This window comes from Mobula hypostoma, chromosome 11, assembly GCF_963921235.1.
Source record: "Mobula hypostoma chromosome 11, sMobHyp1.1, whole genome shotgun sequence".
NCBI lineage: Eukaryota > Metazoa > Chordata > Chondrichthyes > Myliobatiformes > Myliobatidae > Mobula > Mobula hypostoma.
The window spans coordinates 51,926,208-51,939,544 of NC_086107.1; the positions used below are offsets into that span (position 1 = coordinate 51,926,208).

The window sequence follows — 13,337 nt, forward strand, 5'->3', positions numbered from 1 at the left end:
TCTCCTTTGGCTCCGCCCATTTCCTCCAAACTAAAGGTGTAGCTATGGGCACCCGTATGGGTCCTAGCTATGCCTGCCTTTTTGTTGGGTTTGTGGAACAATCTATGTTCCGTGCCTATTCTGGTATCTGTCCCCCACTTTTCCTTCGCTACATCGACGACTGCATTGGCGCTGCTTCCTGCACGCATGCAGAACTCGTTGACTTTATTAACTTTGCCTCCAACTTTCACCCTGCCCTCAAGTTTACCTGGTCCATTTCCGACACCTCCCTCCCTTTTCTAGATCTTTCTGTCTCTGTCTCTGGAGACAGTTTATCCACTGATGTCTACTATAAGCCCACTGACTCTCACAGCTATCTGGACTATTCCTCTTCTCACCCTGTCTCTCGCAAAAACGCCATCCCCTTCTCGCAATTCCTCCGTCTCCGCCACATCTGCTCTCAGGATGAGGCTTTTCATTCTAGGACGAGGGAGATGTCTTCCTTTTTTAAAGAAAGGGGCTTCCCTTCCTCCATATCAACTCTGCTCTTAAACGCATCTCCCCCATTTCACGTACATCTGCTCTCACTCCATCCTCCCACCACCCCACTAGGAATAGGGTTCCCCTGGTCCTCACCTACCACCCCACCAGCCTCCGGGTCCAACATATTATTCTCCGTAACTTCCGCCACCTCCAACGGGATCCCACCACTAAGCACATCTTTCCCTCCCCACCTCTCTCTGCATTCCGCAGGGATCGCTCCCTACACAACTCCCTTGTCCATTCGTCCCCCCCATCCCTCCCCACTGATCTCCCTCCTGGCACTTATCCGTGTAAGCGGAACAAGTGCTACACATGCCCTTACACTTCCTCCCTTACCACCATTCAGGGCCCCAAACAGTTCTTCCAGGTGAGGCATCACTTCACCTGTGAGTCGACTGGGGTAATATACTGCGTCCGGTGCTCCCGATGTGGCCTTTTATATATTAGTGAGACCCGACGCAGACTGGGAGACCGCTTTGCTGAACATCTACGCTCTGTCCGCCAGAGAAAGCAGGATCTCCCAGTGGCCACACATTTTAATTCCACATCCCATTCCCATTCTGACATGTCTATCCACGGCCTCCTCTACTGTAAAGATGAAGCCACACTCAGGTTGGAGGAACAACACCTTATATTCCGTCTGGGTAGCCTCCAACCTGATGGCATGAACATCGACTTCTCTAACTTCCGCTAAGGCCCCACCTCCCCCTCGTACCCCATCTGTTACTCATTTTTATGCACACATTCTTTCTCTCACTCTCCTTTTTCTCCCTCTGTCCCTCTGAATATACCTCTTGCCCATCCTCTGGGTCACCCCCCCCTTGTCTTTCTTCCCGGACCTCCTGTCCCATGATCCTCTCGTATCCCCTTTTGCCTATCACCTGTCCAGCTCTCGGCTCTATCCCTCCCCCTCCTGTCTTCTCCTATCATTTTGCATCTCCCCCTCCCCCTCCAGCTTTCAAATCCCTTACTCACTCTTCCTTCAGTTAGTCCTGACGAAGGGTCTCGGCCTGAAACGTCGACTGCACCTCTTCCTATAGATGCTGCTTGGCCTGCTGCGTTCACCAGCAACTTTGATGTATGTTGCTTGAATTTTCAGCATCTGCAGAATTCCTGTTGTTAGCATATCCTGGGTGGTGGGCATCACTGATGATCGATGCTGCTTTCCTGCAACAATGCTTCATGTAGATGTGCTCAATAGTGGGGAGGGTTTTAACCATGATGGACTGGCCCATATCTACTACTTTTTGGAAGATTTTCTATTCAAGTGCTGTGGTGTTTCCACACTTGGCCGTGATGCAGCCAGTCAATTTTCTCTCTACCACACATTCATACAAGTTTGTCAAAGTTTTGGATGTCAAGCCAACTTTTTACAATCTCCTAAGGAAACAGAGCTGGTGCTGTGAGTTCTTCACAATTGCACTTAGGTGTCGTGACCAGGACAGGTCCAAAATAATAACACCCAGTAACTTTAAGTTGCTGACCTTCACTAGCTCTGATCCTCCGATGAAGACTAGCTCATGGACCTCTACTTTCCTCCTCCTGGTCAATAATCAGTTCCTTGATCTTGCTGACATTGAGCAAGAGGTAGTTGTTGTGCCACCACTCAGGCAGATTTTTAATCTCTCTCCTATATGCTGATTCATCACCACCTTTGATTTATGGCATTGGAGCTGTACTAATCCACACAATATTAAGTGTAATGTGAGTAGCGCAGAGGGCTAAGCACACACTGTTGTGCACCTTTAGTGATGGAGATCGTGGAAGAGGTGTTGCAATCTGAACTGACTGGGGTTTGCAAGTGAGGAAATCAAGGATCCAATTGCACAAGGAGATATTAAGACCAAGGTATCGAATTTATAGTTTAGCTTTGAAGAGATGGTGTCATGAACGCCAAGCTGTAGTCGATAAAGAGCATCTTGATATATGCATATTTGGTGTCCAGATGTCCTAGGGTTGAGTAAAGAGCCAATGAAATGGCACCTCCTGTGGACTTGTTGCTCCTGTAGGCAAATTGGAGTGGATCCAAGTCTAAGACATGAGTTGATATCAAAAGAATATCAAACCCCTCAGAACACCTGATCATCCCTGATGAAAATATGATAGTCATTGAGGTAGCTAACCACGTTTATCTTCAGCGCCTGTATAATTGAAGACTGCTTGAAGCAGGTGGAATGGCTTAGACTGCCAAAGCATTCAAGATCTCAGTGAATACTCTAGCCTATTGATCAGCACAGGAATTGAGTACTTAGCCAAGTACCCCATCTGGGCTGGATGCTTTTATGGGTTCACCCTCCTGAAGGCTGCTGGCACTTTGGCCTCAGATACTAAATTCATAGGAACATCGGTGGTTCTGAGTGTTCATTATGGTTCCCCCATGTTTTCACAGTCAAATCAAGTATAGAAGGCATAGAGCTCATCTGGAAGTGAAGCCCTAGTGTTGCCTATGTCGCTTGATTTTATTGTATAAGAGGTGATAGTATTCAAAGCCTGCCACAGCTGTCGGGCATCTTTCATTGATTCGAGTTTGGTCCAGAATGCCACTTCGCCTGTGAGATGGATTTCAGAGATTGTACCTGAACCTTTAGTAACCTTCTTGGTCACAAGACTTGCATGCCTCTGATCTGGCCCTCAGCAGATTGTGAATTTCATGGCTCATACAGGGCTCCTGACTGGGGAAAACACTGAATGATTTTGTGGGGACACATTTGTCTACAACTGTTTTAAAAATCTGTGATAACCATGTAATCATTCAGATCCACAAGTGAGCCCTTGAACGCTGCCCAGTCCACTGACTCAAAGCAATCCCATAACCACTCCTCTGTCCCCAGCAACCACCTATTTGCTATCCTAATCTCTGGAGCTTTGCCCTTTAACCTCTGCTTGTATGCAGGTGGGAGGACAGGCAACCAAGTGATCAGATTTATCAAAACACAGTCCGAACATGAAACGGTAGGTATTCCTTATCTTAACATAATAGTGGTCTAGTCTGTTGGGACCTCTGGTGCTACAGGTTATACGCTGATGGTAAATGGGCAGCTTTCTTCAAACAAGCCTGGTTGAAGACCCCAACCATGATTTGAAATGCTTCTGGATGGACTATTTCTTGTTTGGATACGGCATCATGCAGTATCTCAAGCACTTGACTGTAGTTGGCCACGGGTGGTATGAAAACTGCAGTCAGGATTATGGAGGAGAACTCCCTTGGAAAATAGAACGGATGGCATTTGACTGTTTCGTGTTCAAGGTCAGGAGAATACAAGTTTGATAAAACTACCACATCAGAGCACCACCAAGAGTTTATCATGAAACATGCCTTTCCACCTTTGGCCTTTTCCAAATCAGCAGTTCGGTCTATCCTGTGAATCAAGAAATCTTCAGGTCTGATTGCTGTATCTGGCATGCTGGGAGTAAGCCATGTCTCGGTTACTTATAGAACACAACGATCTTTTATTTTCTTACAACACAGCAATTTTGCCCTCGGGTACTCAATTTTGTTCTTCAGCAACTGCACATTTGCTAACAAGGTATCAGTTAGAAGAGGTCTCATTCCTCTGTGTTTCAGCCTGGCTTGGAGACCCTCCTTCCTGCCTTGCTTCCAGCCATGATGGTAAACTTTCATTCGTTTAAAGGTGCCGTACTTGCTTGCTTGAGAATTAAGTCCACAGGGTCCTTGAGAATATTGTAAAATATGTAGTTCATTTAAGTCGATTTAAAAGTACATTGCCTAATGGAAAATTACATGCAGAAGATTGCAGTGAGAGTAATTCAAAACAGTTATATTTCGAAGTATTGTACATAGTCCCAGGACTTCTCCATGGTTCACTGGTGCCATCTTGCTCCTTTAACTGGCCTCATGATCTTTCTTTATACTAAAAACCAATTCAGAATCAGGTTTATTATCACTGGCATGTGCTGTAAAACTTGTTAACTTAGCAGCAGCAGTTCAATGCAATACATAATATAGAAGAAAAAAATGATAAATAAAGAAAATCAATTACAGTATGCATATATTGAATAGATTAAAAATCATGCAAAAACAAATAATATATATTTTTAAAAAGTGAGGTAGTGCTCACAGGTTCAAACAGGACAGGTAAGGAAATCTCCTCTGCTAAATGGCCTGTGAGACAAGGACAGTCTTGACATGCACTGCAATGGCATCTCGGGCTTACAGACCAATAAACTACACAAGTACAGAACCAGCTACAGTACAAATGACTGAAAATCCAATGGGCATTTATAGAGAAGCACGTGATTATACAAACGTAAGCAAGCATAGATAAAGTTCAACTACAAGAAAAATAGTATTTCAGATCCTAAACTAACATCTCTCTTCTGACACTTTCCTATGTAACCCCTAGAGGAAGTGCACTTATCCTTTTACTTCTTCCCTTCCTACTATCCATTGATTTGATTCACGTGTTCTTTCAATCTTATGTACTGCACTCTGTATGCACCATGAGGTTTCCTCCACAATCCTGCCACTGATGTCCTCCATCCCATTCCCACTCTAACATTCCTGTCTCTAATCTCTGCACAATTCCAACAATACCCAATACAAATTTGAGAAACAGCACCTCACCATCTGTGGTAAGCTTTCAAATATCAAATATCAAATTCAACAACATTGGATAACTCATTTTCTCTGTCAGAACTGATTTCAGTTGCAAGTCTTCCATCTTGATTAGATCACCTTTCTTCATTATTTCAGCCCGATTTACTGATTATGCCTTATATTTCACACTTCCTCATTTTCCTTCGCCTGTATGCTCACTCTATCATCTCAGTGATGTTCACTCGTGAGAACTTGCTTGCTCCATTGTTTCTTTTCTCACATTGCCCCAATAATATATCAGTTTGATGACTTCTACAAACATCTCACCACAACAACTGTGGCCTCACCAGAAACATTCCCTTTGTCCTATTCATCCTTCACTCTACCTCCTTTGCAACTTAAGACTATACCTCTTCCCACTCTGTTACTTGTGAAAATGCTATTCGCTTTTCTCAGTTCCTCCATCTACACTACAATCTGTTCTCAGAATGAGACTTTCCATTCTGGAACATCTAAGATGTCTTCTTTTTTCCAAAGTAGGGGTTTCCCATTCACCACTATCGATGCTGCTCTCACCCACATCTCCTGCACTTCCCACATATTTGCCCTCTCCACATCTGCCTGCTGCCATAACAGGGATAGGGCTCCCTTTGTCCTCACCATGAGCCTCCATATCCACATCACTTTCTATAACTTCTGCCATCTACAACTGGATACTAACACTAAGCACATCTTTCCCATACTCCCTTTCTCTACTTTCCATAGGGATTGCTCTCTATGTGACTCACTTTCCCACTGGTCTCCCTCCAGTTACGTATCTGTGAAAGCAGGACAAGTGCTACACCTGCCTCTACACCTCCTCTCTCACTGCCATACTGGACCCCAAGCAAGTGAGGCAGAACTTCACTTGTGAGTCTGTCAGAGTCATCTACTGTATCTGATGCTCCTGGAGTGGCCTTCTCTACATCAGTGAGATATGACATAGATTGGCGGACTGGTTCATTGACACATTCACTCTGTTCCCCACACAAGGCGGCATTTTCTGGTAGTCACCATTTCAGTTTGACTTCTCTTTCCCATTCTGACATGTCACTTATGGCCTCCTACACTGCCACAACCAGGCCACATTCAAGTTGGAGGACCCTTCAGGATGATCTCCAACCTGATGGCATGAACACTGATTTCTCTAACTTGTGATAATTTCTCCCCTCTCCCCTTCTTTTTTTTCTATACCCCATTTTAGTTCTGCTCTCATGGCTTCTCTTCTCGTCACTTGCCTAACATCTCCCTCTGGTGCCCTTCCTCCTTCCCTTTCTTCCATGGTCCTCTCCCATCAGATCTTACTTCTTCCATCCATCACCTCACAGCTTCTTACTACATCCCCCTTCCCCCTTACCTGATTTTACATCTCACTCCATCCCCTCTCCAACCACTTCTTATTGTGTCCTCTGCCCCTTTCCTTTCCAGACCTGAAGAAGGGACTTGGCTCGAAACATCAATTGTTTGCTCCCCTCCTTAGATGCTGCCTAACTTACTGAGTTCCTCCAGCATTTAGTGTATTGTTCAAGATTTCCAGCATCTGCAGAATCATTTGTGCTTAACATTTACTCGTTCTTCCAGAACTGAAAAATAGCCTCTGAGACTTAATTACATTTTTCTTTTCCAGAGTTGTTATTTAATCTACCGAGTATTTTCAACATTAATATATACGTATGTACAAACATAGGGTTTAGGTGACTTCAAATGACAGATACCATCCAAACCATGAGGTTCACTTCAGCATAGCATGCAATTCAGAACAACTTCTATATTGGCGAAGTTTAATCACAATGGAGCAAAATCATCAAGAACAATAATGTGTTCCAGTGTTAATTCATCCACTAAATTGCTTCAGATATGCAAATGAAAAAGTATTTTTTAAATATATAGTTACAAATCCTTGACAGATGCAATTTTTAGTTCCTCTAGGTTAAGTCCAGCAAATAGTTATTGATGACTTAAGAGTTTATTCAGACAAATATACATTCATATTGAGTGTCAGGGAGCAGAAATGAGTATAGTTGCTATTACTAAGGAAAAGGTGCTTGGGAAGATAGGTAAATCAACTGAACCAGATGGACTAAAGACTAAGGCTCTGAAAGAGATAGCTGAACAGATTGTAAAGGCGATAGTAGTATTTTTTTTTCAAGAATCACTAGATTTCAAAAACTACAACAATTGCAAATGTCACTTCACTCTTTTAGAAGAGAGGGAGGCAAAGGACAGAAATTATAAGCTTGTTAGCCTGAATTCTTTGGTTGGGAAGATGTTGGAGTCCATTAACAATGATTAGATTTCAGGGTTCTTTGAGGCACTTGATAAAATAGGCCAAAGGCAGCATGGTTTTTATGAAAGGAAATCATTCCTAATAAATCTGGTGGAAATCTTTGAGGAAATAACAGGCAGGACAGGTAAAGAAGATGTGTTTATTTGGATATTCAGAAGGCCTTTCACAAGATACTGTACATGAGGCCACTAAACAGGATAAGAACCTATGGTATTACAGGGAAGATACCAGCATGGATAGATTGGCTGACTGAGAGGAGGCAAAGTGGAGATATAAAGGGGGCATTTTCTGATTGGTCACCAATGACTAGTAGTGTTCTGCTGCGGTTGGTGTTGAGAATATTTAAGGTTAGGATATTTCCTGGGACCAGAACAAAAGGCCTAACCTCAGAATACAAGAACGTCTCTTTAAAACAGAGATAAGGACGAATTTCTTTAGCCAGAGAATAGTGAACCTGTAAAATTCATTGCCATAGGTGGCTATGGATACCAAGTAATTGGGTTATTTAAAGCAGGCATTGATAGATTCTTCATTAGTAAGAGCGTCAAAGATTACAAAGAGAAGGCAGGAGAATGAGGTAGAGAGCGATAATAAATCATCCATTCTTTCTTTTTCAATCTTTTTATTGGTTTCATAATAATAAACATAACATAGTATTGATACAAAGTTATTTGGGATTACATTGTTGTAATTAACATATCTAAATATAAACCCAGTTGACACATGGGTATTAAACCTCCCAGTCATACAGGATACAAATATAATATACAAAAAAAAACATGAAAAAGGAAAAAAATATATACTCCAAAAGAAAAACTAACCTAAACAATGTAAACCAACAAAACTAAAGGAAAAAAGATGACATGGGCTGTTATGTAACATCAAAAAAAAGAACCATTACTGTCGTTGACTCTGCTCTTCTCAACATATAAAAAAGAAATAGAATAGCTTTGGAAAAGGTCAAATTACATCATATGAAAGTGTTGAATAAATGGCCTCCAAGTCTTTTTGAATTTAATAGAGGGATCATAAATAACACTTTTAATTTTTTCTAAGTTTAAACACAACATAGTTTGGGAGAACCAATGAAATGTGGTGGGAGGATTAATCTCTTTCCAATTCAGCGAAATGGATCTTCTAGCCATTAATGTAAGAAATGCAACCATCTGACAAGCTGAAGAGGTTAGATAACTTGATTCTATCATTGGTAACCCAAAAATTGCAGTAATAGAGTGAGGTCGTAAATCAATATTCAGAACAGTTGAAATAATATCAAAAATATCTTTCGAATATTTTTCCAAAAAAAGGACATGACCAAAACATATGAGTTGAAGAAGCTATCTCAGCGTGACATCTACCGCATACAGGATTTAAATGAGAGTAATAACGAGCTAATTTATCCTTAGACATATGAGCCCTATGCACTACTTTAAACTGTATCAACACATGTTTAGCACATATAGAGGAAGAGTTAACTAACTGAAGAATTTTTTCCCATTTTTCAATCGGTAAAGTAATCTTAAGTTCCCTTTCCCAATCAGTCTTAACTTTATTAGATATGTCTGGATGTATTTTCATAATTATATTATAAATAGTTGCTATTACACCTTTCTGAAAAGGATTTAAATCTAAAATCTTTTCCAAAATATCCGTTGAATATAAATTCGGGAGGTAGGAAAAACAGTATTTTAAAAATTTCTAATCTGTAAATATCTAAAAAATGGGATCCAGGCAAGTTATATATATTAGATAATTGTTCAAAGGACATGAAACAATTATCCAAAAATAGATCACAAAATCGTACTATACCTTTAATTTTCCAAGCCAAATATGCTTGATCCATGATAGAGGGTTGAAAGAAGAAATTAGGACTTGCTAGAATAAATTGATTCAACCTGAAAAATTTTCAAAATTGAAACTATATTCGTAAAGTATATTTTACTACTGGGTTATCCATTTGTTTATACAATTTAAAAAGAGTAAAGGGCAGCGAAGTCCCTAAAATAGAACCCAGTGAAAATCCTTGTAAAGAATTACATTCAAGATTTACCCAATGTGAACTTGAAGTTATGTCCAAGTCCCATAACCAAAATTTTAAATATCGAATATTAATTGCCCAATAGTAAAATCTAAAATTCAGCAATGCCAAACCCCCCTCCTTTTTACATTTCTGTAAATATCTTTCACCTAACTTAGAATTTTTGTTCTGCCATATATATGAGGAAATTTTAGAATCAACGTTATCAAAAAAGGATTTTGGAATAAAAATCAGCACCGCTTTAAATAAATATAAACATTTAGGTAAAATAATCATCTTGATAGCATTGATTCGACCGATCAATGACAGAGACATTGGTGACCATTTAGTAAACAGAAGTTTAATCTGATCAATTAAAGGTAAAAAATTAGCCTTAAATAAATCCTTCTGCTTTTTTGTAATTTTAACCCCTAAATAAGTGAAAAAGTCAGTAACCAATTTAAATGGTAAACATCCATAAATTGGAACCTGCATACTTAGGGGAAATAGTTCACTCTTATTAAGGTTCAATTTATAACCAGAAAAATTACTAAACTGAGCCAACAAAGATAAAATAGTGGAAATGGATTTCTCAGGATTAGAAATGTATGATAACAAATCATTTGCATATAATGATAACTTATGTATTTTATTCCCACAGGTAATACCAAAAATGTTAGGTGAGTCTCTGATAGCAATTGCTAAAGGTTCAAGGGCAATATCAAATAATAATGAACTAAGAGGACATCCCTGCCTAGTGCTCCGAGCTAAGCGGAAAAAGGGAGATCTTTGATTATTAGTACAAACTGAAGCTACAGGGGTATGATATATCAATTTAATCCAAGATATAAATATTGGACTAAAATTAAATTTCTCAAGCACACTAAATAGATATAGCCATTCAACTCTGTCAAAATCTTTCTCAGCATCTAATGAAATAACACATTCTGGAGTACTAAGTGAAGGAGTATAAACAATATTCATTAACCTCCTAATATTAAAACATGAATAACGCATTTTAATAAATCCAGTTTGGTCCACAGAGATAATCTGAGATAATACTTTCTCTAACCTAGTTGCTAATACTTCAGAAAAAATTTTAGAATCTACATTCAGGAGAGATATCGGTCTGTATGATGCACAATCAGTATGATCTTTATTCTTTTTAAGAATTAAAGAAATAGAAGCTCCATAAAATGATTGTGGGAATTTACCTAATCTGACTGCTTCTTTAAAAACTCTAGACAACCAAGGAGAAAGGATAGAAGAAAAAACTTTGAAGATTCCACTGTAAAACCATCTGGACCAGGTGCTTTACCGGAATTCATTGAGGAAATAATAGCTGTTATTGCTTCATCAGTAATAGGAGTTTCTAACATTAAACATTCTTCAGGTGATAATTTCAGAAAATTCAATTTCCTTAAAAAGTCATGCATGGTGTTGGGATTGTGAGGAAATTCAGAAAGGAATAAAGAGGTATAATATTCTTGAAAAGATTTGTTTATTTCATCATGATTAACCATACCATATAATCATATAACAATTACAGCACAGAAACAGGCCATCTCAGCCCTTCTAGTCCGTGCCGAACTCTTACTCTCACCTAGTCCCACCAACCCGCACTCAGCCCATAACCCTCCATTCCTTTCCTGTCCATATAGCTGTCCAATTTAACTTCAAACGACAACATCGAACCTGCTTCAACGACTTCTGCTGGAAGCTCGTTCCACACAGCTACCACTCTCTGAGTAAAGAAGTTCCCCCTCATGTTACCCCTAAACTTTTGCCCTTTAACTCTCAACTCATGTCCTCTTGTTTGAATCTCCCCCACTCTCAATGGAAAAAGCCTATCCACGTCAACTCTATCTATGCCCCTCATAATTTTACATACCTCTATCAAGTCCCCCCTCAACCTTCTACATTCCAAAGAATAAAGACCCAACTTGTTCAACCTTTCTCTGTAACTTAGGTGATGAAACCCAGGTAACATTCTAATAAATCTTCTCTGTACTCTACCTACTTTGTTGACATCTTTCCTATAATTCGGTGACCAAAACTGTATACAATACTCCAAATTTGGCCTCACCAATGCCTTGTACAATTTCAATATTACATCTCAACGCCTATACTCAATGTTCTGATTTATAAAGGCCAGCATACCAAAAGCTTTCTTCACCACCCTATCCACATGAGATTCCACCTTCATGGATCTATGCACCATTATTCCTAGATCCCTCTGTTCTACTGCATTCTTCAATTCCCTACCATTTACCATGTATGTCCTCTTTTGATTAGTCCTACCAAAATGTAGCACCTCACATTGATCAGTATTAAACTCCATCTTTCAGCCCACTCTTCTAACTGGCCTAAATCTCTCTGCAAGCTTTGAAAACCTACCTCATCATCCACAACTCCACCTATCTTAGTATCATCTGCATACTTACTATTCCAATTTACCATCCCATCATCCAGATCATTAATATATATGACAGACAACACTAGACCCAGTACAGATCTCCGAGGCACACCACTAGTCACCGGCCTCCAATCTGACAAACAGTTATCCACCACTACTCTCTGGCATCTCCCATCCAGCCACTGCTGAATCCATTTTACTACTTCAATATTAATACCTAATGATTGAACCTTCCTAACTAACCTTCAGTGTGGAACCTTGTCAAAGGTCTTACTGAAGTCCATATAGACAACATCCATCGCTTTACCCTCGTCAACTTTCCTAGTAACCTCTTCAAAAAATTCAGTAAGATTTATCAAACATAACCTTCCACGCATAAATGCATGTTGACTGTTTCTAATCAGACCCTGTCTATCCAGATAAGTATATAACCATCTCTAAGAATACTTTCCATCAATTTACCCACCACTGACGTCAAACTCACAGGCCAATAATTGCCAGGTTTTCTCTTAGAACCCTTTTTAAACAATGTAACAACCTGAGCAATACACCAATCCTCCAGCACCATCCATGTTTCTAATGGCATTTGAAATATTTCTGTCAGAGCCCCTGCTATTTCCACACTAACTTCCCTCAAAGTCCTAGGAAATATCCTGTCAGGACCCGGAGATTTATCCACTTTTATATTCCTTAAAAGCACCAGTACTTCATCTTCATTAATCATCATAGTTTCCATAACTTCCCTACCTGTTTCCCTTATCTTACACAATTCAATATCCTTCTCCTTCGTGACTACCGAAGAAAAGAAAGTATTCAGAATTTCCTCCATCTCTTTTGGCTCCACACAATACTGTCCACTCTGATTCTCTAGGGGACCAATTTTATCCCTCACTATCCTTTTGCTATTAATATAACTGTAGAAACCCTTGGGATTTATTTTCACCTTACTTGCCAAAGCAACTTCGTATCTTCCTTTAGCTTTTCTGATTTCTTTCTTAAGATTCTTTTTACATTCTTTATATTCCTTGAGCATCTCATTTACTCCATGCTGCCTATATTGATTGTAGATATCTCTCTTTTTTCGAATCAAGTTTCCAATATCCCTTGAAAACAATGGCTCTCTCAAACTTTTAACCTTTCCTTTCAACCTAACAGGAACATAAAGATTCTGTACCCTCAAAATTTCACCTTTAAATGACCTCCATTTCTCTATTACATTCTTCCCATAAAACAAATTGTCCCAATCTACTCCTTCTAAATCCTTTCGCATCTCCTTAAAGTTAGCCTTTCTCCAATCAAAACTCTCAATCCTGGGTCCAGACCTATCCTTCTCCATAATTATATTGAAACTAATAGCATTGTGATCACTGGACCCAAAGTGCTCCCCAACACAAACCTCTGTCACCTGACCTATCTCATTCCTCAAAGAGATCCAACACTGCCTCTTCTCTAGTTGGTAAGTTAGTCTCTAGTTAACTGTCAAGGTGTCATCATGTTT

General features: G+C 39.8%; 1 protein-coding gene across 3 annotated transcripts in view; it reads right to left on the reverse strand.

The window, feature by feature from the left end:
* dagla (diacylglycerol lipase, alpha) overlaps positions 1 to 13,337 on the reverse strand; it is a 385,385-nt gene that overhangs the window by 232,212 nt on the left and 139,836 nt on the right. Inside the window, exon 1 of one of the 3 annotated variants that reach the window (XM_063063202.1) lies at positions 9,216 to 9,257. The exons of the other annotated variants lie outside the window; for them this stretch is intronic. The gene's annotated coding sequence lies outside the window, so the exon portion shown is untranslated. Of the gene's footprint in view, positions 1 to 9,215; positions 9,258 to 13,337 lie in introns of those variants that run through there. 3 annotated transcript variants of the gene reach the window in all.